The sequence below is a fragment of the Podarcis cretensis genome (genome assembly GCF_951804945.1).
Source record: "Podarcis cretensis genome assembly, chromosome: 8".
NCBI lineage: Eukaryota > Metazoa > Chordata > Lepidosauria > Squamata > Lacertidae > Podarcis > Podarcis cretensis.
In genome coordinates this window covers 43,985,227-44,012,475 of record NC_137177.1, presented here as the reverse complement: position 1 = coordinate 44,012,475, position 27,249 = coordinate 43,985,227, and the positions used below count along the sequence as shown (strand labels likewise).

At 41.3% G+C, this 27,249-nt stretch overlaps 1 long non-coding RNA gene across 1 annotated transcript in view; it reads left to right on the top strand.

Moving 5' to 3' along the window:
* LOC307222778 overlaps positions 1 to 18,236 on the top strand; it is a 104,938-nt gene extending 86,702 nt beyond the window's left edge. Inside the window, exon 4 of the long non-coding RNA XR_013841877.1 lies at positions 18,027 to 18,236. This is a non-coding gene — a long non-coding RNA (uncharacterized lncRNA). The remainder of the gene's footprint in view (positions 1 to 18,026) is intronic.
* The last annotated feature ends 9,013 nt before the right edge of the window (positions 18,237 to 27,249 follow it).

Genomic DNA, 27,249 nt, shown 5'->3' with positions numbered 1-27,249 from the left:
GTCAGGCAGCCAGTTACAAATCCACTGAGTGGTAGCATAGTCAAGACCGCATTTTACCAGCTTCTTTACAAGAATATCATGGGGCACCTTGTCAAATGCCTTGCTGAAATCAAGGTAGGCTACATCCACTGCGTTCCCTTCATCTACCAGGGTTGTAATTCTGTCAAAAAACGAGATCAGGTTAGTCTGACATGACTTATTTTTCAGAAATCCATGCTGACTATTGGTGATCACAGCATTCCTTTCTAGGTGCTCACAGACTGTTTGCTTAATGATCTGCTCCAGAATCTTCCCTGGTATTGATGTCAGACTGACTGGGCGGTAATTATTTGGGTCCTCTCTTTTCCCCTTTTTGAAAATAGGGACAACATTTGCCCTCCTCCAGCCTGCCGGGACTTCACCTGTTCTCCAGGAATTCTCAAAGATGACTGCCAGTGGTTCTGAGATCACATCTGCCAGTTCTTTTAATACTCTTGGATGCAGTTCATCTGGCCCTGGAGACTTGAATACATCTAAACTAGCCAAGTATTCTTGTACTATCTCCTTAGTTATTCTAGGCTGTGTTTCCTCTGCTGAATCATTTGCTCCAAATTCTTCAGGTCGGGCATTGTTTTCTTTATCGGAGAAGACTGAGGCAAAGAAGGCATTGAGGAGTTCAGCCCTTTCTGTGTCCCCTGTTTGCATTTCACCAGCTTCTCCTCTGAGTGACCCCACTGTTTCTTTGTTCTTCCTTTTGCTACGAACATACCCATAAAAGCCTTTTTTGTTGCTTTTAACCTCTCTAGCAAGCCTGAGTTCATTCTGTGCTTTAGCTTTTCTGACTTTGTGTCTACACGTGCTGGCTATTTGTTTGAATTCCTCTTTGGTGGTTTCCCCCCTTTTCCATTTTTTGTACACATCCTTTTTTAATCTTAACTCAGTTAAAAGTTCTTTAGATAGCCACCCTGGCTTCTTTAGGCACCTTCCATGTTTCCGTCTCATGTTGGCCCTCCACATGTTGATAAACTACAACTCACACCAGCCCCAACAACCATGGCCAATGTCCAGAGATTCTGGGAGTTGTAGTTCAAGAACATCTGGAAGACCAAAGTTTCCCCAATTCTGGTATAAACCTTTGACCTTTGCATTGCTGGAAGTTAGCCTACTGTACAAAGACCAGAGTTATGTGTGTTGCCCCACCTACTTTTGACTCTGACCACACACCCCATTGGCATGTAACCCCTGGAAAGTTGCCCATGTGGGAATGTGACCCCACGTATCTTATGGATAACAAACTTGATGTGATAGCCTCCAGATCTTTATTGGATAATGAACCCCTGAAATGGGCATGCTTGAAGGAATTCTAAGAGGCAAACCAACAGTTAGAGAATGGATAGATGAGGAACCAATTGATGAACTTGCCACATCCATCACACTACTGGAGTTACTGAGTGCTGTTGTCAGAAGAGAAAACAAACAGAACTGGCATAACACAAAGACACACAAAAGCCCTAGAGCAACATTAAATCACCTCAAGACATCTCCATTAAACAGAATTACTGTCCCCATTAAGTAGCAGTCATTGTCATTTAGTGTCACTGACTATTTAGTTGGTTCCCTGGGAGACATCTCGATTAAGCAGATGTCACACTTGGGTTTCTCCTAAAGAAAGGCCTTGTTCAGGGGAAAATTCCCTCCAGCGGTTGGTCCTTATTGGAAACAAGCCCAATGGGTTCAAGCATATCATCTTATAGCCAGTGGATAGTGACTATATTCTATTGTTCCATTCTTATTCATAAGCCTCATTGACGGAGTAAGTAAGCTTCCACCAGCACTGAAGGCTTCAAGACAGCAAAATCCAAAGTGGTCTACAAGGATGAAAAATTCCCCAACTAAGATGACTAGGGAATAGAACAGTAGGTGAAACATAACAAATACAGTGTGATGTTGGCCCTGTTCAGACAATCCCATGTGTACAAACGGAAGTGGGCTTTAATGTCCCCACTATCACATCCTGCAATTCAGAATGAGAGTTGAGTTATAGGGAGCAATCTAAGGTAGGGGTGAGGAACGGGGTCAACTGTTGGGCACACAAGTACCCCACACCTATGATATCCAAAGTAGAGCAGGTGGGTGTGGTTTAGCCAAAATGGTCTTGCAAGCCAAATGGGAAGTCCTGGCAGGTCAAATTAGGCCCATGGGCCAGATTTTCCCACCAAGACAAGATGGCGCCTGTGAAATCTCTGTCTCCTGAGAAATCTCTATGTGGGACAAGAAGCTACAGCTAGAACTGGATATGGAACAACTGATTGGTTCAAAATTGGGAAAGGAGTATGGCAAGGCTGTATATTGTCTCCCTGCTTATTTAACATTTGCAGAATTCATCATGCGAAAGGCTGGGCTGGATGAATCCCAAGCCGGAATTAAGATTGCCAGAAGAAATATCAACAACCTCAGATATGCAGATGATACAACCTTGATGGCAGAAAGTGAGGAGGAATTAAAGAACCTTTTAATGAGGGTGAAAGAGGAGAACGCAAAATATGGTCTGAAGCTCAACATCAAAAAAACAAAGATCGTGGCCACTGGGCCCATCACCTCCTGGCAAATAGAAGGGGAGGAAATGGAGGCAGTGAGAGATTTTACTTTCTTGGGCTCCATGATCACTGCAGATGGTGACAGCAGTCACGAAATTAAAAGACGCCTGCTCCTTGGGAGAAAGGTGATGGCAAACCTAGACAGCGTCTTAAAAAGCAGAGACATCACCTTGCCAACAAAGGTCCGTATAGTTAAAGCCATGGTTTTCCCAGTAGTGATGTATGGAAGTGAGAGCTGGACCATAAAGAAGGCTGATCGCCGAAAAATTGATGCTTTTGAATTATGGTGCTGGAGGAGACTCTTGAGAGTCCCATGGACTGCAAGAAGATCAAACGCATCCATTCTGAAAGAAATCAGCCCTGAGTGCTCACTGGAAGGACATATCCTGAAGCTGAGGCTCCAATACTTTGGCCACCTCATGAGAAGAGAAGACTCCCTGGAAAAGACCCTGATGTTGGGAAAGATGGAGGGCACAAAAAGAAGGGGACGACAGAGGACAAGATGGTTGGACAGTGTTCTCAAAGCTACAAACATGAGTCTGACCAAACTGCGGGAGGCAGTTGAAGACAGAAGCGCCTGGCGTGCTCTGGTCCATGGGGTCACGAAGAGTCGGACACGACTAAACGACTAAACAACAACAACAACACAAGATGGTGCCTCCCTCATTCTATGTACAACAGTCAACCAGACTGGCAATTGAATTTTACTTGAATGCTAGCTATGAGACAGATTCCTCCATCAAATTGGAGGAGAGTAGGCTAACTGATGGGGTGCAGTAGAGAGTGTGGGGCTCACAAAGCCCTGTCCACTTTCAGCCCCTCAACACCTCCCATCTGAGGGGGCTGGGCCTGGATTCCCAGATCTTATCTAGGAAATCAACTGTATGAGAACTGGGGCTATGCACACAGGAAAGCCCATTAATATTTCCCATTTTGTGGTACCCAGCAAGTGGTTCCAAATGTGGGGCAAGTATGCTGTCTGAGCAGAGAAGGCAGATATACTCTTTCCCTTGCACTACTCACCATGCTTAGGAAAGTGATTGGGAAAAGTATTTATTTGGTTCAATATTTTTCTTTGAAATTAATCTGACTTCTCTGACAAATGGGCTATCAGTTCCTTTTGCAGTCCTACCGTTTTGTTTGGTTTCTCATTTTCCCAATCTTAAATTCACAATACTGTGCATTTCAAAGGGATGACTGTGTTTCAGTTTCCATATTGTTTCGGAATGAGCGAATTAGACAGATTTGCCAATGAATGAGAACTGAATCAAATATCTTAGTTCTCACTGTCCTGGTTTTATTTTATGTTGTTTTTGGCTTTAGTGTGTTATTATTTCGTGATATCCATTGCAATTTAACGATGGGATTACTTTTCATATGATTCCATTAACCACACTGAGTGTCTCCATTTGGAGAGGATAATGCTAGTTATAAATTGTATTGTAATGCAAATAAATAAATAAATATTGTACTACTTTTATGACGACAATTTGTGTGATCCACAGACAAATGGGGAAAGCTTTTCATTCCCTGGTTTCAAACATTTGGTAACTCCACCACAAAGTGCTTGTATGGGTGTATGGGTTTTTCCACCTCCATAAATATATATATGATGTATTCAAGCCACATCACTCTGTTCTCTTTTTCTTCTGAATGTCCTCCATAAATCACTGACCAGGACAAACTAATTGTCCTTTCTGGATATTTTTTTAAGGGGCAAAAAAAGAAAGGAAAGAAATGGATTAGAAAATAAATCCGTGTCTGTTGCTTGCTTCTTGGGAGATGGAAAGCTTTATGCATTTCAAGTGTCTTTCCAAGTCTCTTGCTAATGGTAAAAACTACATTTCCTTTAGATTTGGGGAATGTTGGCCTGAAGTCAGAATCTGCTCTTAACATTTCCAGGCCTGGGTGTCATATAAATTTGAGATATATGTCTTTTCTTTGTATCTGAAACACCAGTGTTTAGTGGGCTGAGAAGTCTAAGTTATATCCTTGGCGTCATCCTGCAGTCTGATTTTTCAGCACATCCAGCCTTGGATTGATGCAGAGAGCATGAATCTTGGATATATCTTGGGTAGAGAAGTAGCTGCAAAGGCAGGAGAGCTATATTTATTTTAAAAAATGTATTATATACCACTTTTCACTTCTTAGGGCTCCTACGGACAATACACCTAAAGCAGATCACTTAAAAAAGTTACGGCTGCCTAAGAAAGCTCCACCAGGCAGGGATGCAATGGAAACAGCACTTCACTGTCACCAAGCAGACTTGTTGACAATATGGTACTAAGCTAGACTGACCAATGGCTTGACTCAGTGTAAAGCAACTTCCTCTGTTCCTAATTGGTGACAGCAGTGAGGAGCAAGAGGCGGCCATGATGGTGGTGAGAGGTTTATTGAGGGCATCTTGTTCAATGATTTCTCCCGCCACCAAACCTGAATAGTATCATGCTGCTGTGATGTAAACATGTTCACAGCACCTCATACTGCCCAGCTTTCCAGAAAGTATGATGGGGGGAGAAGCCTTATATTAAAATTGAAGCTGACAACAGTACATTGTGTCAGATGGTTGTTTGCAAGTGGGACTTCCAACCAAATGTTGTAGCCAGCCAGCCACGCCCTCTTCTCAAGACACACCAGTCCCCTTATCCTCCTTCCTGATTTCACACTTGTGCTTTTCCAGCCTTTTTATATATGGTTAATTTAATGAACAACCAAATTTCTGTTCCTTGGATTGCTGGGGCTGTAGTCTCGCAGTTTTTATTTTGTGTATTTTGACCATTTATTTGTCTGAATTTCTTAGCCACCCTAATAAGACAACATAGCTGTTGATGGCCTGGTGTAGGGTGTATGTAAAATAAGTAAATGCTCCCAGTTTCTGCTTCTTAAAAAGAAGATAAAGGTGGTGTGGAAGTATGATTCTGAATTGTGCACAAATAAAAATAAATGAAGACTGGCATTGCCTCCCTCTTCTTATTTTTCCCCTTCAATGCTTTCTTCACACAAATATTCCTAGTTTTGAATTCTCACTGCTATTGATCCTGGGAAGCTTTTATTTTTGCCAACAGCAGGGAACTCTTCATTCTGTGCTCTTTGACGATGGGCACTGATTTGTGGCTGTAAGCTTTGTAATTTTACATTTTTGGCATGCTCGGTGATGTAACAACTCTGAGCTATGACCCATTTGATCATTATTCAGGGTTCCCACTAGGGCAGTTGGAGCCCATTTAAACTTATTTTGTCTCCTTAGCAAAAGACGTTCTCCATTCACGCCTCCCTTTGCCCCCCAAAAAGCCAGTACATGCAATGATACAGCAGTCATCATTGGGTAATAAAATAAAAGACCACGGCACCGAAGAGGTTACAAACCATTTTGTTCAACCAGACTATTTACAAGAAGCAACAGGGTATCTGTTTCCTGTCATCTCCATCATATATCTTGAGCTCGAGAGACTGGAGCCCAATTACAGCCTGATACCTAATCAATACACACCTTATTCCTAGAGCAGGAACTAAAGGAGAAGGCCCGTGGGAGGCAAAGTTCAAATTACTCTACTGTCAATTCCAGATAGCAGCTAATGATAGCATATACTTCTTCAAGGAGGGGGATGGGAGAGACGGACATAGGATGCAATTGGAGAGTCGATACCCAGATCCCATATGCAGATTCGCTTATAGTTTAAATTCCTACAATTCCTCCTGAAAAGCAGATGAGTGGATGGGGTTATATGCTCCATGCTACAAGTCTTCAGGGCTTTAAATAAGGGATTCAGATAACATTGTAATTCCAGATTCTGTCCTGCTTTATAGAAGATGGGCAACTTAGTTTCAGGCCTGTATTTTCACTCACATACACAAAATATCCAAACAGAAGACCCAGCTGATGCATTTATAGCTCTCTAAAGCCCTGCAGGCACATCCATAGCATATCCCTTTCCAAATGGAGTTGTTAAATGAATTCCTCTGGTTGACCGTATCAGTCAGATCAGCTTTTTGTAGTTCTACCATAGGGATGGGCTGTAGCTCAGTGGTAGAGCATCTGCTAAGGTCCAGTCCAGGTAGGGCTGGGAGAGACAATACTGTGTGGACAATACTTAAAGAGATGGATCAAGGTCTTACTTGGTCTAAGGCAACTCCCAAAGTTCCTGTTGTATTGCCCAATCAACAATCCAGCTAAAATGCCTAGGTTTAAAGCAAAGTAAGACCTGCATATAGAAACTGAAGCTCAATGGTGGTACCAATGTCTTATGTTTCTGGGATAGCTCAGCATGAGACTCTGTTGGTAGATAGGAGCAGCGGCTTGGAAGAAAATAGGGTGGGCAAGAAAGGAGCATGGAGATCTTTGTGCCAGAGGTGGGAGAGCAATGATGCCTTGTTCTAATGAATCAGCACTCCCTTCTTTTTTAAAAAAATATGCAATCAAGCTATGCTATTTATCTGATAATTGTGCCAATTGATCAACCCGGAACTTCCAAAAATATCCTTCAATGGGCATTCTGCCTCCAGCTGTGTTTATGGCAGATCATATCATGTATGTAAATACATTCAGATGCATCCTGAATTATTTTAAAACAATCACTCTAACACTAATCATTTGATAGACACAAGCCTTTTCTTTTAAGAAGTACATTTGAGAATGCAGTATGTAAAGATATGCTTCAAGGGTACCATGTGAAGGGGGACTAGGGCTGGCTCTGGGGGCTAGCATCACTGGTCTGAGGCCCACGCCCATGCCAGGGAGCCCTCTGCCAATCTCAGGAGCCCTCTGGCCCTGCCGCTGCTCCCACTCATCTTTGCTGCTGCTACATGTTCACCTCTTCCCTTTAAATAAGCAACCAGTAACAGGAGCCAGGAGAAGCGGCAGCAAGCTCCCACATGGTTTGCCCTCTCCCTCTCAGCAGGGGTGTGGATTGGGCCCTTAGGGACAGGGCAAGCAACTGGGCAGCAGTGACAGTGGTGAGGAGAAAGGGTGAACACTGAGAGCATCTTGCCCAGGGACCTGCCAAATCCAGGGCTGCCCCTAGGGAAAGCTCAGTGCTGGAACTCCTGCCTTGCAAGCAGAAGGTCCTAGGTTCACACCCCAGCGTTTCCAGGTAGGGCCAGAAATATCACCTGTCTGAAACCCTGCATAGCCATTGAAAGCCACTGCGGACAATGCTGAGCTAGATGACTCAATGATCTGACTCAGTCCTATGCTTCTCTGTTTGGGAGCTGTTCCCACTTCTGGGTGTTGCCATTGATGCCACCCAAACAACTGAGAAGTGCACTGATTGGGACTGCTCCATTCTATTCATTGGACCAAGCTGCAAATATTGATATACATATGGAATGTCCCAGGTTCAATCCCTAGTATTTCCAGGTAGGACTGGGAAAGGCTCCTACCTGGAACTCTGGAAAGCCAATGTTTGTAGACAATACTGAGCAAGATGGACTGACTCAGAATGGCCTAAGACAGTATACAGTCGGTTGCTAAGTTCCTTTTTCAAGTTCAACTTCAAAAGAAGGCTTCAATCTGTCACATAGCACACTTTGACCAGCATTTGAAGCCTTTCTTGGAGAGACTGTGGAACATAACTCATTTCTGAGATGTCATTTCTTGTACCTTACATCAGAAAGCATTGCACATGCCTTAATTAAACCGACCAAACAGTCTTGGAAGCTGCGCTGTTTAATAAGGGATGTACACTGTAATTTCCAAGGATGACTTAATGTCTTACTTCAGTTCTCCCTGTGGCTCAGGGAGCCTAACTGTTAAAAATGGCTGAGGTGAGATTCAAGGCATCATCTGTGTTCTAAACACTGTTTTCCTCCTGAAGGCTGGCAGAAACAGATAGCAATTTTCACATTAAACTTTCCAGCTAAGCATTTCATTTGAGATGAAACCGGCACTTTTGCACCAAACAACAGGGTGTAACTTTCCAAGGAGTGGAGTGGATTTACTTGCTCCCATGTGGTCATGTTACTTTAGGATAAATATGAATTTGAGACCCAGATTTTCTTTTTGCAGTTACAAATTGAAAGGAAAAGAGCCCATGTCACCAGAGCTCCAGGAGATCTGGGATCAAGTCCTACCTTCACTAGGGTCACATTTATGTTTTTGGCTTTGCCAAAATGACCAGCTATTGAAGAATTCCTGAAGGAATTCGCATCTTCTAAACTACTGCTGAGTTTCTAGGGTTGGTTTTAACGATGAAAAACCCTTATTCAGAGTCATTCCCACAAGGCAATGAGTGGGTGGCATTGGCAGAGTGACTGGAAGAAAGCAGATGGAGTCCACGGAGAAAAGAAACTAATAAAGTGTATACCATGTGAAGAGAAATAAATGAAGAGTTTTCTTTTTCTTAGGTGAGGCCTACACAGGGGGAAAACTCATTCAAAACAACAATTCCCCACTCCTCCAACTACATACCTTTCAACATTCCTCAGATGAAAATAGGGACATTCTATTTTATATTAGTGTCATCCCTGCCCTTTCCTCCTCCTTCCTCCTTCTCCTTCCAAAATGCCAGCCACGCTATTGGTGTGGGGTTCCTTATTAAGGGAGGGGAAGGGCTGTAGCATCCCAGTGGAAGAACACATTTCTGCATGCACAAGGCCACATCTTCCATCCCAAGCATTTTCCTTTAGGGCTTGGAAAGACTTGTTTCTGAAACCCTGGAAAGTTGGTGCCAGTCAGTGTAGGCAATGAACTAATAGTCTGATGTGATATAAGGCAGCCTCCTAAGTAAAAAAGGCAGTCTTCAGATCTGGCACCTTCTTTCCTATGGGTCAAATAAATCTAATGCATGCTCTGCATGTGAGATGAGATTCAGTTGCGATCTCATGTCAATAGCATTCCACAGAGCTAGGATCAGAATTTCCCAGGCAGGGAGTGACGTGCAGATGTACACAGGGGAGATTAGCCACACCAATCCATGTCAATATTTATGTCTCTCTGGAAAAGTTCTTCTCTTTACCAACGTGGGATTTTAATTTCCAAAGTGCGTGGGAAGGCTGAAGGTAGTGTTTTAAGGGCTTTAAAGGAATCCCCTCAGGTTGTTTTCTTGATTGAACTATAAACCTGAAATATTACATCACACCTCCGGTGAAGGTAAGTCTCAGCACTGTTACTGCTTCCAGCTCGTCTCTCTAGTCACTGAATACTTGGGTCTGACATCAGCACATATTTTTGGTTTCCATTTAAATCCAAGTGTGATTTTATTAGATTCAGATCACTTTTCAGTGGGCTCGCCCAGGCTGTAAACTGATGATTAGACTAAGGTAATAACAGCTTTAATAGAGTTCAAAGGTAATTGTTCCCACTGAAGTGAGAACTCACTGAAAGGCATATTAAATCAGATTGATATGGAGACCTGAGATGATCAAGTTTTTCAGGAAGGTTTTACACTGAACTTCGAGCTTATTCTTCCACTGGTAAGAGACGGGAGTTTTTCATATCAGGGGTTCATAATAGCTATTCTTGGCAGGCAGGAATTAGTACATCAAATATAACATGAACCCCATTTGCAAAGTGGTGATATACATCCAGGGTACCTACACTGGGGTGTTTTAAGCTTTTTTTTGGGATAGGCCTTTCTGGAAACCACCTAAATTAGTCAGTGGTAGATGGTGGGGGCCACTGTGTCAAACCTCACCCAAATTTGGAATATGCATATTCCCACTACTAACTTCTCTGTTTTAGGGTATAATTCAGTCTTCCTTTGCTGAGAAAACTGATTTGGTGGGAGGTGCAGTTGCTATAGGATGGCATCTTAACATATAAACATATCACTCAAGAATCAGACCATTGGCCCATCATAGCCTAGTATTGTCTGGTACTGGTATTGACTGGTATTAGCTCTCCAGGGTTTCAGAGAGGGCTCTTTTCTAGCAGTACCTGAGTGTCAGGGAATGAAACAGGGATCTTTGCAAGTATATCGCCTACCTTTGAGCTAGGACTTTTCTCCTAAGTAAAGTGGTGAACAGGGTCAAAGTGAGAAGTGACCAAATCTTCATCTGAGGGTCAAACAGAGGTAGGCCAAAACGTTCCAGGAGGAACAGTATCCAGAGCTGAGCAGTGTGCAGTTAAAGACAGACACAATGTCAGGTTCCAGAGGTGCAGCATGGGGAAAGGGTGAGCTGAGGAGGCACTCAGCTTGGTAGTTCCTCTTCACTAGCAGACATGCTTCTCAGCCTGCAGGCCAGCTTCTGGGATAAGAGACTGTATAGGACTGGGTAGGGATCTGTCAAATTCAGTTCTCCAAGTTCTCCACACACACCCCAGTCTTCCACATTTATTTAGCAATTTGTAATTTTAAAACACCAACAGCCATCATGCAAATTTGCCAGCATTTTTGTATTATTTTATGTTTTAGTTCAAATATTAATTTGAGGGACTTCCGGGTTAGCGCCTCCGGTAATGGCGAAATTCCTCTGATCAGGAGGAATTTGCTTCGTAGGAATTCGGGTCTGGCCGCCACGGTGAAGAAATCACAGGCGGGTGAAGCCTGTGAACGTGGGATTCGGCTGGCACCTTTTGCGTCTCCCCTACTCGCGGGGAAATACAGTTTCGGGGATCCGGAGCGACGTGGGGTGAGCAACACGGTGCTTAGAATTGACTGCTTCTTCCACGGAACGAAGCCGCATAGCTGTTGCCGGAGAGCGCTGACTTTTTCTTGTGAACAATTTGATCTTAAAACAACTACCTGTGAGTAGAGCGGAGAATTGGATTTTTAAACGTCTTAATTTGATGCCAAAACGGGGAGGTCTAAAACAGGAAGTCCACCTGCCCCTTTTGTAAATAGATTGAAGCAATGAGGATGCAAGCTGAAGTCTCGGAAAGCCTATTGTAAAGGAGTAAATTTCCATCAGTAAAAAATACTAAACCCCCCTTGGTGGCAGGAGAAGAGGGGGGAAAGTTTTGGACTGAGTATACCTGCAGGAGAGAGCAAACAGAGTTAATATACCACCGCTCCGATCCTGGAAACGGGATGCCAACAGGACTGACCGTGATTAGAACGTTCACTGACAGTTAGTTAAATAAGAGGAATACATTGTTTCCATGGTCTCTGTCTGCGTTTAAAAAGGAGTAAAAGTAACAGAAAATTGAAACTAACTTTATTGTTTGAATTGAGTTTAAAAGGACTAATACAAATAGAAACTGTTTCCCTCTAGAGGAACTGTTTCCCTCTAGAGGAAGCTTTTGAAACTGTCACAAGAGTTGAGCTGGGGGAATTTCCAGCTGCAAGATAAAAACCTGTGAGATTCTGGGGACCTTGAATCGGTTAAGAATGTTGACAGAAGAGGCCTTAGTGGTTGTATTATGTAAGATAAGTGACTCACTGGAACAGCTTCACAAAAAGGTGGATGTGGTAACTACCAAAATTGACAATTTGGGACAAAAAGTGAACACCAATATAGAAACTATTCAGAAACTGACACAGGAATCTACTTTGACATGGCAAACTGTGGAGAAGGCTAGGGAGAAAGTTATTGCCGTTGAACCTAAAGTAACACAATTGGAGAGAGAGAGAGTCCCAGCCTTACAGATGCAATTTGATGACCAAAAGTTGATGCCTGCTATGATTGAATTTAAAGAAAATCAGATTTCGAGGATCAGAGCCCTACCTGAACTGGAGAAGGAAAGTTTGATAGATTTCCTTACACAGGAATTTGATGACTTTTGGGACCGGGACTTGGGTCAAGAAGAGATTAAAACTGTGAGGGCTCTCAGACTTGGAAGAGGAGGGAAAAAAGAGAAGAACAAAATAAGAGACTGTTGGAACTACCAGAGGAACTTAGAAGAACAACAGTCAAGAGTGGAAATTTTGAAAGACGTCCTCAAATACCTTTCGGATCTTAGATTTAACTACAGAGATTTGGTTGCCCTGTTGAGAAGGAATAAAATCATCTTTAGGTGGGAGTTTCCCCGAGATCTACTCTTTAGCCTCAAAGGAAGGAAAATGAAAATAAGATCAGTGGAAGACAAAGTAAAGTTCATGTATAAATATGAAGAAGACTCGCAGAAGGGACTTGGAAAGGAGTTAAGAGCATCGGACAGAAGATCACCAGGTTGATGGACTATAGGGAATTGGTGGATATGACTGGCAGAATCTGGGACCAGGGGGAAGAGTCGGTGGAAGAAGATTGGAAAAAGTTTAAAGATTATTTATAAAAATATTGTAAAATTAATGAGTGTTAGAAAAATGTTGGAAAGGAGCTATATGGCTTCAGTAGAAATGTTACAAGGAATTAAGTACAAATAGATTATTAGAGTATTAAAGGGAAAATAAAGTTAAAATATGTTAAGACAATTATATATTAAAGGGAAAAATAAGGTTAGAATATGTTAAGATAAATTACAGGACAGAAAACAGAGGAAGAAGGAAAGGAATTGCTGAAACAGTTAATTAAAGTGGAATACAAAAAGGGAGGTGTGAGGAGGTCGTTGAAACAAGTAAATGAAAGTTAAAATACTGAATTTATTAGATGTTTTAAATTGTGTTTGTTTGGTTTTGTTAATTTAATGTTTGGGGGTTGGTGCTGTGTGGTGTTTTTGTTTTTGTATTGTATTGTATTGTTTAATTCTTTGTCTTTCTTTTGCAGTCTTTAAAATGTTAATAAATATTATTATTTTTTAAAAAAATATTAATTTGAGAAGTGTGGATTAGATAATTTCTCATTTTAAAGGGGAAGCTGGTTTGACTTCCTGAGTTGCCAGACCAGCTGCTAAGTCAGCTGGTATGTACTCTAATTCTATCTAGACCAGGAATTCCAAAGTCTGGCCCGGGGGCCACTTGCAGCCCCTGGGCTGGTTTCAAATGGCCCCCCAGGTAATTTTGGAAAAGCAGTCTTTTGCGGCCCCTGAGCGCCTGCCCACTAAAGCCATTTCCTTTTTGCGGGCTTGTCACGAGCTCTCCCCTCTGCATGGGGGGCATGGCTAGCCTCCGCACCATTAGGAAGTCCCCGGTTGCTTCACTCCTTGGGTCAACCAATCTGGTCAGCCGGGGGGGGGGGGGCATCGCTAAATAAATAAATACTACAGTACACGTTTGGGATGTTGATGCTGCAGCGATGGTGGTTTGCAAAACAACATCAAACCTAGTGTTACGTGAAATACATTCGACAAACACACAAGGCATAACCGGATGTGCATTCACATAAACAATACTCTTCTATATACAGTGGTACCTCCGGTTAAGTACTTAATTCATTCCGGGGGTCCGTTCTTAACCTGAAACTGTTCTTATCCTGAAGCACCACTTTAGCTAATGGGGCCTCCTGCTGCTGCCGCAGCACAATTTCTGTTCTCATCCTGAAGCAAAGTTCTTAACCCAAGGTAATATTTCTGGGTTAGCAGAGTGTGTAACCTGAAGCGTATGTAACCCGAGGTACCACTTCTTATCACAATATCAAATGTTTATCTTGTACATAAACAACACATAAAGTGCACTAATATAGACAGAAGTCCCAATAGATCAGATCATTCATAAAGACAAAATGTCTGCTAGATTCTGTTCCACATATGTTCATAAAGTCCAAATTGGAGCCTACTACGGTTCCACAGAGTTGACAAGGATTTCAAGACAATAATGTCTTGTTCCACTCTCATAGGCTTCATCAGTGGTACAGGTTCATATGTAGTATTTCAAAGCCATGGACCTCGCCCTCCGGGGCTTCATCAGTTGTACATATTCTAAGTAATATAAATGAATATAATGTCATAATTCAACATATTTTAACAAACTGAAATTATATAAACAATTGTGCTATAGAAATACACACCATATATGAAGTATCAAGATAATAGAACTTATAACATAATGGTTTCTGCAGTGAACAACAACTGTAACAATGTAAGATTATATAGAAAGGTGCAGCATTGATTTTAGTTACAGGTGACAGCAATCTGTAGCTATAAGGTTTTCTTTTTAAAGTGACCCCTTTAAAACAACGAATGTAAAACAAACTCTATCCATACATAGGTGTTATACATACAGGCATTAGTAATGACTCATAGAAAGCAACTATAATCAATTTCAGTATTCAAACCTGAGGGATGCAAAGTGTCAAGTAGAAAAATAAATCTAGTTTCTTTCTGCATAAGAATTTTCTTTGCTCGTTCTACAGGACCAAGATATACCCAAATTACGAAAAATGTCATATCTTCATCCGAATGGGACGCTTGAATAAAATGCTGTACTAAAGGAGCGTCAATTACATTGTTCCTAATTCTAGACCAATGCCCTGATATTCTTACTTTAATAGGTCTAAAAGTATGACCTACCGTACATATAACAATCCACAAGGACATCTAATCACATAAATTACACGTGGAGTCGCACATGTAGCAAATGCCTGTAAAACAAACTTAAAACCTTCTTTGTTGGTAAATTCTTTTACCTGCAGTGAGTATTTACAGGTGGTACAATGACCACATCTGAAAAAAGCCACGTGGAGGATTAGATAGAATACGTTGTGTGGGTGTAGCTTTTAAATCTGTGTGCACCAGTTTATCTCTTAATGATTTTGTGCAACGTTTGGCGAAAAGGGGAATCATATCACATCCAGGGATGTCCTTAAGAATATGCCAATGCCGTCTTATAATTTTCTCAATCTCAAAACTCATATGGTTGTACTCTAGAGAAGCATAAATGCGCGTGGATCTTGTGCTACCATGTAAACAGGATGTAAGAAGAGTGGACCTCTCCCTTAATTGTGTTTTTTGGACAGCCGTTGTTATTACAGAATTTGGATAGCCTTGTTTTAACAAAGATGCAGAAAGTATTTTTGAATGGGCTTTAAAGTCCTGTGGGTCCTGTCAGGGAACTGCCATCGGAGCTCAGGGTGGTGGAGAGGCTCTCGGATGCTGGGAGACCCTCGGATGCTGAGGAGGGAACCAGCAGGGGGAGAGGGAGAGTTTCCGCTGAAGAAGGAGGGAAGGAGGAGACAGCGTCGGAGGTGAGGCTCAGAGACGCTTCAAGCGAGATGAGTGGTGAGAGCTCAGGACCTCCCCTTGGAACGCCCACTCTGTGCAGAAAGCTGCCGCGCAGGGAATCAAGGGGGAGACTTTCTATCAAAGAACTCTTATGTTGGAAGAAATTCAGGAAACGCCCACTGACGGATTCTGCAAGTGATTAAGACAGCCACAAACTGAGGGCTGTCCGGCTAGGGAAAGTTTTAACCAACGGCTCAACTTGGAGCGTTTTGGGAGCTTACGCACAAGCAACCCCTTATCCCATTACAGGTCCGATGAATTCCGTTTTAATCTTAGGAATTGACCTAAAGGAAGATTGTCACGGAGGTGTTTGGGATGATTTGAACTATAATGTAACAAAGAATTTCTATCCGTGCTTTTCTTATAAGGAAGGACTTTAATTCTAGATTGATCCACATAAATTTCTAGGTATAAAAAAGGTAGGGAGTGTGGACTCGATGTTCCTTCAAAAGTCAAATATGGACTCAGACTATTTATCCAACAGTTAAACGATTCAAAAATATCCTCAGAAAATATAAGTATCAAATCATCTATGTATCGGCCGTAAAACAAAATGTATGCACTATATGGATTATTATGCACAATGTGTTCCAAATCAAAATTCCTCATAAAAATATTGGCTATACTAGGAGCCTCCATAGCGAACCGGAAGTTGTTATACATTTCTAACACACTTCCTTATAACAAAGAAAACCCATAATCCTAACCAAGCACTCAGCATACAAAAAAAAAAAAAAAAAAATGTACACCAGACTGCACAAAAAGTTAAACTATATACTATGAAAACTTTCTTCCAAATAATATACTGAAGCCTTAAACACTGAATATGTCCCGGGTTGATTTTGGACTATGTGTGTGTGTTTATGCTGGAGTAGCCCTACTGACTTATATGAATTTCCAACAGTGTAAATGATGAATGGATCGCCCCTGTAGGTTTAACATCAGTTAATTTCCATTTGTTTTTCTTTGCCATTTTACTATTAACCACCTTCGTGTGAGTGTCTATTTGTCCAATGCAATCTAAGAAACAATCACCCAAATTGATCTAGTGTTAACCTCTGAAAGCATAAAACCTAGACTGGGTTTATCTATTGCTCAACCCTCACTGCAGCATTAATCCCCTATAGTGCTCACATCTGTGTCTCTGTCACAACCCAACATTTTTACCTCCCCCCCCTCCCAACGCAAAGTGCTTCCATAAATAAATGCCACTGTAAACAAATCTCAGAGGCCCAAAGATGTTGGAGAAACCCCATTTGAATCAGCTTTGTTTTTGCCTCACGTATATATTGCATATATATAAATATAACATACATAAAATGATAAATTTGATCCAGGTGTCACATTTTTTAGAGCTAGGTAAGGATTGATAGGGTAGAATAGGATGATCCATCATCGGAGGCAGGGTGGTACGGTATTGGAATTTCAGAAATCTGTTCCCAATCACATCCACTGCTGGATGACTTGGTAACGACCCTATTTGTGATGCGTTACTGAAAATCAATATGCTGCATTCAAGGTCAATGTACTGTTAGAAAACTCTTTAAGCACTGATGGATGGATTGTGCTCATTCAGAGTAAATGTGAGAAGAAATTGACAGCTGAGTATCCTGATCTTTTTTTGCCAAAACTTTAAGAGACAGCCTTCCCTCTTGATAGAAAAATATGATTCCCTCGGGGATTATGTCATTCAGTTTCCTTTGTTGCTTGGCTTTTGGAGAATTTAGGTAATTGTTTAATGCATCTGTCTTCACACAATTAAGAGGCTTCAAAGGCTACAGCCACATGTTAATGATTCCCTGGACTTCACAAGCTGAATAATATTAATCATTGCCAAATCATTTGAAAGAAGGCTCTTAAAGTTTACAAGAATGGTGTACATTTTAACTGGTTTACTAAGAGACTGCATGGAATAAAGATGGTGTTTGTTTAAAAAACCCTTTGCTTTTCCCTTTTATAGCTAGCCAGAAAGATATGTATGTGTGCACACATAATTCATAACTGGGTTGGATCCATCATGGAAGAGCTATTTTTTATCTTATATAAGGACAGTGACATTTAAGATGTTCATCTGTTCATACAAATATGAGACTAAGGATGGACAAATCAGTCTATTTCTGATGTGTCACTTTCAGATGCATTGAGCCATTCTTCCGCTCCATCTCATTTCTGTATTAATCTACACTTTTAAAATCTGCATGAACATGTACATTTCTATACTATCAAAAATACATTTTTAAACATTTCCCTCTCAAAACAAACATCTTTTATATATAAAAAAGGATTTTGATCGTTTTTTAAGCAAAGTCTACATCACATCGCATGTGAAAGCTGATGAAAACAAGGTTTTGATCTGTACAATCCAGGAGTTTCAGATAGGTCAGTTTGTATCAGAATTTGCAAAGGTAAAATTCCTCAAGTGTTTCGACATGATAGAATATACCGGTTTACACAGCATGTGTTCTTTTGGATTTCAGGAGGATCAGAATATTTTGGGTGTCTTGAAGAACAATGGGAGCCAACAGTCCTTGCCAATCTGCTGCAAATCACACAGAGGTCCAAGAGTAGATCCTTATAGAAGGTCCATTTAGTGTTGCATCCTGCTCTCACAATGGCCCACCAGGTGCTTATGGGAAGCCTGCAAGCAGGATCCAAAGGGCAAAAGCCCTCTCCCCTCTTAGGATTCCCTGCAACTGGTATACAGAATATATAATCACTTTATCTTCCATCCATTTGTCCAATCCTCATTTAGAGCAGTCTAATTTGCTGCAAGTCATGAATTCCATAGTTCCAACAATCCTAAAATTTTCTGAATATGCCTATTTCTTCAACCAAGCTGGCCTTGCAGCAGAGTTAGTGGTGGTTTTTTTGTTTTGTTTTGGCAATAAAATAAATGGAAACACCTTTTGATCTTTTATATTACAAGCAACGTTCTTTTTATACATTTCCAATGAAAGGTATCACTCTTGGAAGCAGTTATTCTGTTACAAGCCAGAGACTTCCTAAAAAACAAACAAACCACAAGTAGTTTTTTGAAGCTAGTGTAATGCTGTGAAAATTAGTGGTAAATTCCTTAGTAAAATAAAATAAAATAAAGTGACAGATTCATGTGACCCTTCATAACTACAGCAAAGCATTAGGACTGCCCATCCTTCCAGGTAAGAATGGGGGAGAAAGTAAATTTAATTCATATTTAAAAGCAAATCTACCATATCTGTACTTTCCAAAACAATACTGAAAGTCTTCCTTAGAAATTTGCACTTCTTTGACTTTTCCAGTTAATGTGCACAGAAATGCATACACCACTAGGGCAAAGTGTGCACAAAATCCATATATTGGTGAAGATGCACACAAAATACAAACAAATGGATTATAGAAGGGGAAATTGGTTTGCAAAGATGCATACAAAATTGCATATGAAACAGTGCTTGCAAAATGGTGCATATTCACATTCAATTGTTGATAAATTTCCTTGAGGACTTAAAAAAAGTGGAAGTGTGGACAACTGAACTTAAGAAAGCTGAGAAACCAAATTTGACAGACTTGTCCATCTCTAGTTTCAATTGAATCTTTGGAATGCTAATTGTGATCTGTATTAGAGAGAAAACATCATTTATAAAACTAGCAGTGATGAGGATCATGTTAAGAAACCATTTCTAAATCCCACTGAAGCATGTTTCCCTTCTTATAGACAGGGCTAGATTTGGAAACAGGTGAACCAGGCAATGACTTGGGGCTTTCGGTATGAAGGGTTGTATTGTCTTATAAAACAGGGATAAATTATGTGTCGAAATTGTGCACCAGTGAAATTGGTCACAAATAAAAGAAAAACAAGGTAACAAGAGAACTAGATGCTCATTGCTCAGGTTTCGAACTCTGTGCTATCAACCTCATCTCTCTCTCTCTCCACATATTAATTAGCGTTTGCCTAGCAAAACTCTATGTCCTAAGGCACTGTAAGCCATTGGTTGCCAGGTCACAGAAAACAAGTTGTAACTCTCCCCCTTTATCCATTAGACTTGACTATAACAGGAGTCTTCTTTGCCCTGGGGTTGGAGGTTATGACTCAACTTGGTGGTGTTGGGTAAAGTCTAGCTCCCATCTTTGACTGTCTCTGCTTGCAATATAAGGATTGCTCTACCTACACTGATGTACACGGCTGAAAGCTCTCATTCACCTGCTGCAAGCTGCAATCAATTGCTTCACAACAGCCTATAATAATATCAAAATATGAACTGCTGTCTGTGCACTATGTAGTTCATGAGCTTGTATATTAACTTGAGCAGAACCACCATGTCCAAAGGCCGGGGTAATGGAAGTGACACTTGGAGATCCAACAACATTTGGAGGCCCACAAGTTCATCATCCCTGCACTAAAATCAAGAATGTTCTCCCACCACTGAACTTTTAGAGATGGGGTGGAGGGTGAAGTGAAGACAAAGGACAGTCATTGGATTGGATCCGTCTGAAAGTAGATCAATAGAATTCAATAGGCCTACTCTAAGCATGACTAAGGACTTATCCACATTTCCTCTAGTCCCAGTGCATTGCCCCTGCGGAAAACTGCTCTTTAGCACTCAGTCGGAGCAAACAGCAATTTGGGTTTTCCCCAGATTGCCATTTGTTCTGATCTACCACTATAGAGTGAGTTTTCCCTCGGAAAGCAGTAGTGATAATGGAAAACCATTAGGATCCATGCCTAGAAAGTGTACCTCAAGCGGAAAACCACTCGGACCCATACTTTCTAGGCACAGCACAAGTGGAAGTATGGACAAGCCCTTAGTTTGAATCCAACATCAGGATTGTACGTGATTGTAATGACTCATTAAATAAGAAAAGACATTTTGCACAAGCTCAAAGGTACACTTTACTTCAAAGATTCCAGTACTCCGTTATCTCTCTTTGAAGGTTGAACAAGACCTTTCTTTTCCAAGCATCTTTGAGTTGAGTAGCTGATTAATTTAACTGTTCTTTGTTGATTAACCCCCTGCCCTGACCCAATATACCTGTAATTGCACATAGCTCGAAAGTTATTATGAAAAGCACTACAGAAATTTCTGATAAGCATTGGGGAAACCATTTGACTTTCTCTTCTTATATGTAAAATAAACTGATTTATTTGCAAACACTTGTGAATCATTGGTTCTCAGAGTGTTGACAATAGAAGGAAAGAAAAGAGGAAAGGGGAGGAGGTGAAGTATAATTTACCATGTGGTTCACCAACAGCTTAATCTGTTCCGTTGACACAATAAATGATGTCAGAATTCCTCACCTACTGTGTCAACAAAATGGATGTTGTCAAAAACAGTAAGACATCTTATTGACAAACTCTCAAGTCATTACACTCTTCAAAGTGGTTTTGTCTTCTCCCTAAAATTATTGAACAAGTAGCATTGATTCATGGTATACGCTGATGCCTCAGCAAAAGGCTTATGAGGGTATTCAGAAAATGACTAAAACCATTAGCTGGATGGGCTGTCTGACCCACAACACAGTTACTCTGGGAAATTAAAATGTAAGCCAACTATGTCCCCCTGAAGTTGATCGGACTCAACGGGACTTCATCCTCTGAAACCCAAGCGAGATGGCTTGGTTTCTATGTCAATGTGTATTCCTCTGTTACTATATGATATGATCTCGAAAAATGTTTTCATAGAATTCCTACATTTTGTTTGAGCAGGGGCTGTTATAATGTACGTGTCTTAACTCACACTTGTGTCCAGAGGTAATATGTTTTCATACACTAAGTACTGTGGTCTAAACCAAAGAGCCTAGGGCTTGCCGATCAGAAGATTGGCAGTTCAAATCCCCACGATGGGGTGAACTCCCATTGCTCAATCCCTGTTCCTGCCAACTTAGCAGTTCGAAAGCACGTCAGAGTGCAAGTAGATAAATAGGTACTGCTCTGGTGGGAAGGTAAACAGCGTTTCTGTGCGCTGCTCTGGTTCGCCAGAAGTGGCTTAGTCATGCTGGCCACATGACCCGGAAAAACTGTCTGCAAACAAATGTCAGCTCCCTCGGCGAGCAAATTGAGATGACCTCAGAGTTGTTCGCAACTGGACTTAACTGTCAGGGGTCCTTTACCTTTTTAGATTACATGTGCTTATCTTCACACAAAGAGGAGCTCCTTTATGCCTTCCAGGACATGTTTTAGATAAGACTCGTACCAGGGTCAAGAAAAGTCCATAATAGGGATCTCTTTGCATATTAAGTTATACCAACCTTTACTTGTGCCAGGAGCTACAGTAATAAACCATAGAAAAAGTTTGGATTGACACAAACCTATTTACAGGACAACCAAATTCACCTCAGAATGCATAAACTGGAGAAATTTGTATCAATTGTATTCAATTGTACCGAACATTTACAACTAGTCTCTAACATTCCATTTCTCAGCAAGATGCTTGAGCATGTGGAGACTTCTCAGCTAAAGGTTTGTTTGTTTCTTCCCCATGCTGTTTAAGGTCTACATGAAACTATTAAGAGAGATCATCCAGGGATATGGAGCGCAATGCCATCAATATGTAGATGATACCCAACACTCTCCCTCTTTGTGTTCTATGGAGAAGACAGAGATACTGAACCAGTGGCTGGAGGTGGAAATAGACTGGATGTGTCGGCCAGCAATGGGGGCGGGGTGAACCTGAATTCCAATGAGACAGAGTCTTCCTGATCCACAGATGGGGATTCATTGTGTGTAGCACACTCTTTGAAAATCCAGGTTTCAAGTTTTGGGGTTTCTTCTGGGCCCAGCCTTGACCCTAGATGCCCAGGTGTCAGCTATGACAAGAAATACCATAGTTATGCTAATGTGTCACCTACACCCATTTCTGAGCTGAAGTTTGGTAAGCATGATGCATACCTTAGTAACTTATGCCGTATCTGGACTATTGTAATGTGGGAAGCGTAGCGTTGCTCTGGAATTGTGTCTAAAAGCTACAATTGGTCTAGAATGCAGCTTCCAAGATGTTAACCAGGGACATATATAGGAAGGCTGTGACTCTTATTGAAACATCTGGAACCCTGTTTCCCTTCATGTCCAAAGTGCTAGAAATGACCTTTAAAGCCCTTAACAGTTTTGGACCAGAATATTTGAAATCTTGTCTGCTCCTGTTTGAACTTTATCAGAGGCCCTCATGTGTGTCCAGTGATGTCAGGCACCGGGGTAAGTCGGATACTAAGCCAACACCTCCATCACCAAGGACACAGAGACACCAGTATGAACAAACCTCACAGGCCTAGCCCATTTGCAAAAGTGGCCATTTGTTGCCCAGAATAGATATGCCTGTGTTTTCTTTGCAACATCAAGGCTTGTGCCTGTCCCACTCTTCAAAAGGAAGAGACAAGGAGCATGCCACTTGTTGGGTCAACATCTCAGTCCATGCTTAGCCATGAAATTCATTGCCACTCAGTGAAGACAATACCAAGCTAGATTGTCTCAATATAAGGAAGCTTCCTGTGCTCCTAAGATGTGGACATGGTGCTATCCAGTGCCATGCTTTATGTCTCTTACTTTGTGAAAGCATCTTTTGCGCACACAATTTAGTGCTACTTTGCCAGGATGAATTGAAACTCCTTTCCAGACACACCCTAACATACTGTCCAATACGTTAAGAAGCAGTTTGGCAGCTGTGACTTTTCCATCTATTACATAGCTGTGATTAAGCCGTGTAATTAATTGAGTATATAAAACATTTATCCAAACTGAATTTATGGAGCTGCATAAAATATGGATTGGCTTCACCAATAATCCATACTAAAAATACACGATACAAACAAAGCTGAAGAAATATCAGCTAGTGTCGGAAATATGGCCAGTGCCTCAGCAGTATATAAACATAATTAATATAGTCTTAGAGTGGAAATCTTTAACATACTGCAGTTGGCTCTCTCAGTCCACTTAAAGTTCAGGGTCTCTCATGATATACATTTTTAAAGTGGAATTGCAGAGACACAAAGCAAGAAGTCAACTAAGTCACTGCTCATGTGTTCACCTGCTCCTTCACATATCACATGCTTTTTCCATGTCAGCTGACATGCAGTGCTGGGAGATGGGAGTTGCTTCTGTGGGGTCGGAAGGGAAAGTAAGTGATGATTGACAGGCTTACTTAGGAACAGGGATGGGGTGATCTGTGAAGAAGAAGAAGAAGAAGAAGAAGAAGAAGAAGAAGAAGAAGAAGAAGAAGGGGAGGTGTTTGGATTTGATATCCCGCTTTATCACTACCCTAAGGAGTCTCAAAGCAGCTAACCATCTCCTTTCCCTTCCTACCTGACAATAAACACTCTGTGAGGTGAGTGAGGCTGGGAGACTTCAGAAAAGTGTGACTAGCCCAAGGTCACCCAGCAGCTGCATGTGGAGGAGCGGGGAATCAAATCTGGTTCACCAGATTAGGAGTCCACCACTCTTAACCACTACACCACGCTGGCTCTCTAATGCTGGTTTTCTCAGTTTTGCTTTTTCAAATTCCATTCTTAAATTCATTTCTCCACATTTTTGAAGCAATATGTAATCATGATGATGATTTTAATCCTCATGAAAATTCATCAGCATTTTAGTGTCAATTTCTCTTAATAAACACATTTTCCATAATATAATACATTTTCACATGTTACTTTCATTCATATATTCATTTTTATGCATTTTGTTGTTGTTTAGTCGTTTAGTCGTGTCCGACCCTTCGTGACCCCATGGACCAGAGCACGCCAGGCACTCCTGTCTTCCACTGTCTCCCGCAGTTTGGTCAAACTCATGCTGGTAGCTTCAAGAACACTGTCCAACCATCTCATTCTCTGTTGTCTTCTTCTCCTTGTGCCCTCAATCCTTCCCAACATCAGGGTCTTTTCCAGGGAGAATTTTACGCACACTTCCCCATAATATGTTCTTTCTTTTTTTTTTTTTGGTAAACATTGGTTGGATAACTGCATTACAAAATTTGGATAAATGCAAATCTGAAAGGAAAGTTGTGTTTCAGTCCTCATATTGTGCAAATTGGATGGATTCACCTTTAAATGTGAACCAAATCAAATTCCTCCTCATCCCTACTTTAGAAATGTAAAAAAGATCATAAAAAAGGGATTTCAATCACTTTGCAAGTAACCAACTCTTTCTCATAATAAGAAAGAGTGAGGCAATCACCAATGCCAGAATACCTGTTTATGCTACTTTTTGTGTATGAATTATCACAGGTACTTTTTTATCCCCCCCCCCCACTTTTTTTTTGCAGACAGGGCATTAATATATTGAGGAAATGACTAGTGTGTCCAGATAGTAAGGCAAAAACACCACTGCTTGCTGGCATTGATGCCTTTTCATCTTTTCCACCTTGCAACCAAAGAAAGAATGTCTAAATCAATGGTGCAGATAGCCTTTCAAGTACAGTAGGTGTTCCTAAATTTAAGGACACCTGATGCTTAACACTGGTATACTGACAGTCTGGTGTTTCTTACAGTATCTGTATCTGAGAAGTCACATTACAGCACTTTTAGCCCTAGAAAAGGGAAGGAGAACCCTTTTATGTGAGCATTTTAAAGCTCAAAGCCCTAATCTAGGATGTGGTATATTTAGTCAAGTCCTCCATTATTAATGTTGATCTATTGATTTGATACCTGAAACTCTTAACAAAAAAAACCCCTTGTGCAAACTAATTATGGCCGGCTTCCGAATTCTCAGGACTTCTCTCTCTCATCATCTAAGCCTTCCGATTCACAATCAATCGCTCCACGTTCATTAAGAAATGTAGAGATTTAAAAACGTACAGTTTGTGCATTGTGAGGGCCTACCCTGTAAAGTGTAGCTCCACCATCCTGCAAACTGATTTACAAAGGCATTTCTGAATCTGTTCAACAAATGATCTCTCCTCTCATTGGTTTGAGACTAAAGTCATAACATTTTGCATAGGAAGGGAAGATGTAATAGTGAGATGCTATCTGGAGATTCAGGCTTCCGGAAACCAGTTCCATGTTGTGACACATATATTTTACACATGCCCTTGACATTTTAGCTGCAAATAATATCTCCATGTGGAAGCCGCTTAACTGTCCTACTAGCACGTTTCTGGCATAGGTTCCCCTGTTATTTGACAATCTGTTGGGTACGAGCCATGTGTTCATTATTTATTTTAAACATTTATATACCACTTTTCCCCATAAAGAAGCCCAAATGAGGTTTCAATGCAGCCATTAAAACCACTCAGTTAAAATAATATAATATTTAAACTGTAAAGGCAGTAAAATAGCATCAACAACAGTTTCAGTACTACAGCATAATACTATCCCATTATCTATATGCCTGGATCAACACATAGCTGGGTGACTAGGAGAAGAAAGCTCAGTGTGGGCATACTCACCTGTGCCTCCAGGAAATTCCATAGACAGAGGACAACTGCCAAGAAGGCCTCAAATCCCTGGACAGGCTAGTAAGGGTAGAGGTGCTCTGACATTGCTGCCATAGAGAGCGGTCAGGTCAGAGCTGGAGACCAGGAGAAATGCTAGGGATCAGGGTCAAAATCGGGAAACAAAATCAAGGGGCTGCCATTGCCTGGGTAAAGTTTCAACCTAAGCAGTGAGCCTTTCTATCAGTCCCCGGGTCCAAATGCCACCCCCACCCCCCAGTGTTATACAATTTTGGTAGATACGTACAATCTTTTATGCATGCATATAAAGGACACATGTAGATAAATGCATGATCCCAAATATCCTGTTTCTATCATCAAATAAAATTACATCTGCTCCCATAAACCACAAAACAAAAACACAGAGCAAGACCAAGGCCATCTTTAGCCCACAGAAATCCCTCCAGTCACACAGCAAGAAATTCTTCCTGAGCCTCCTCTCTGTGGAACTGGTTTAACAAGTATTGATAACTATTTAAGCAGACTTATCAAAATAGCATAGATCTACGTACGACTGAAACAGGTCCCTGACAATGGATTCTGGAGTCAAGGTATCCGCCATTTCAGAAGCATGTCTCAGACAGGCCAGGAAGGGCAAATATCAGGTATTGACTGGCATCTGGATTGATAGACTTGTGAAAATGTTGGTAAAACATGAACTCTAAGCATGATCTGATTTACATGTACAACCCATTTTGTGATATATCTGTGGTGTTTTGGGGTGGCTTTTCTGTGGCAGCAGTGGCTACTCTCTAAGGGTTTAAAAATTGTAACAGGATTTTGTTCTGTGTCCCTTCACCTCTAGTTTCTGCACCTGCTTATTCATCTCTGACCAAGAATGAACTAAAGGGATAATTGGTCTCTTCATGGGGTCTTGGGTTGAAAAAGTAATCTCCATTTTTTGGTATAAAACCAGGCCTGTCTATCTGCCCCTCTCAACACTCTGCAGGCCATCCCCCTCCCTAACTTTGCTTTGCACCCTGAGTGTTACAGTCTTATAGGAGAGAACTTTGGGCAGTTTGTAAAAAGCTCATTTTGTGTCCTGGTGGAATTAACTGGCAGGGAAATAACAGAGCAAAAGACTGTTGTGCCAGCAAGGTACTTAGCCTTGAACGTTAGCCAGTGTAAGCCAAAGAATTCATGGGATTCCCTAAACTGCCAAGGCAGCAAAGTATGAGCAGATGGAATGAAGTGGCCATACCAGAGAAAGAGGGGCAGCATTTAAATTTTTGGTGCAGGTGAGAAGGGTGAGATGGAAAACAAAGAGGTCTGAGTTGAGGGAGCTTCAAGAAAAGATTCAAGGCTTGCT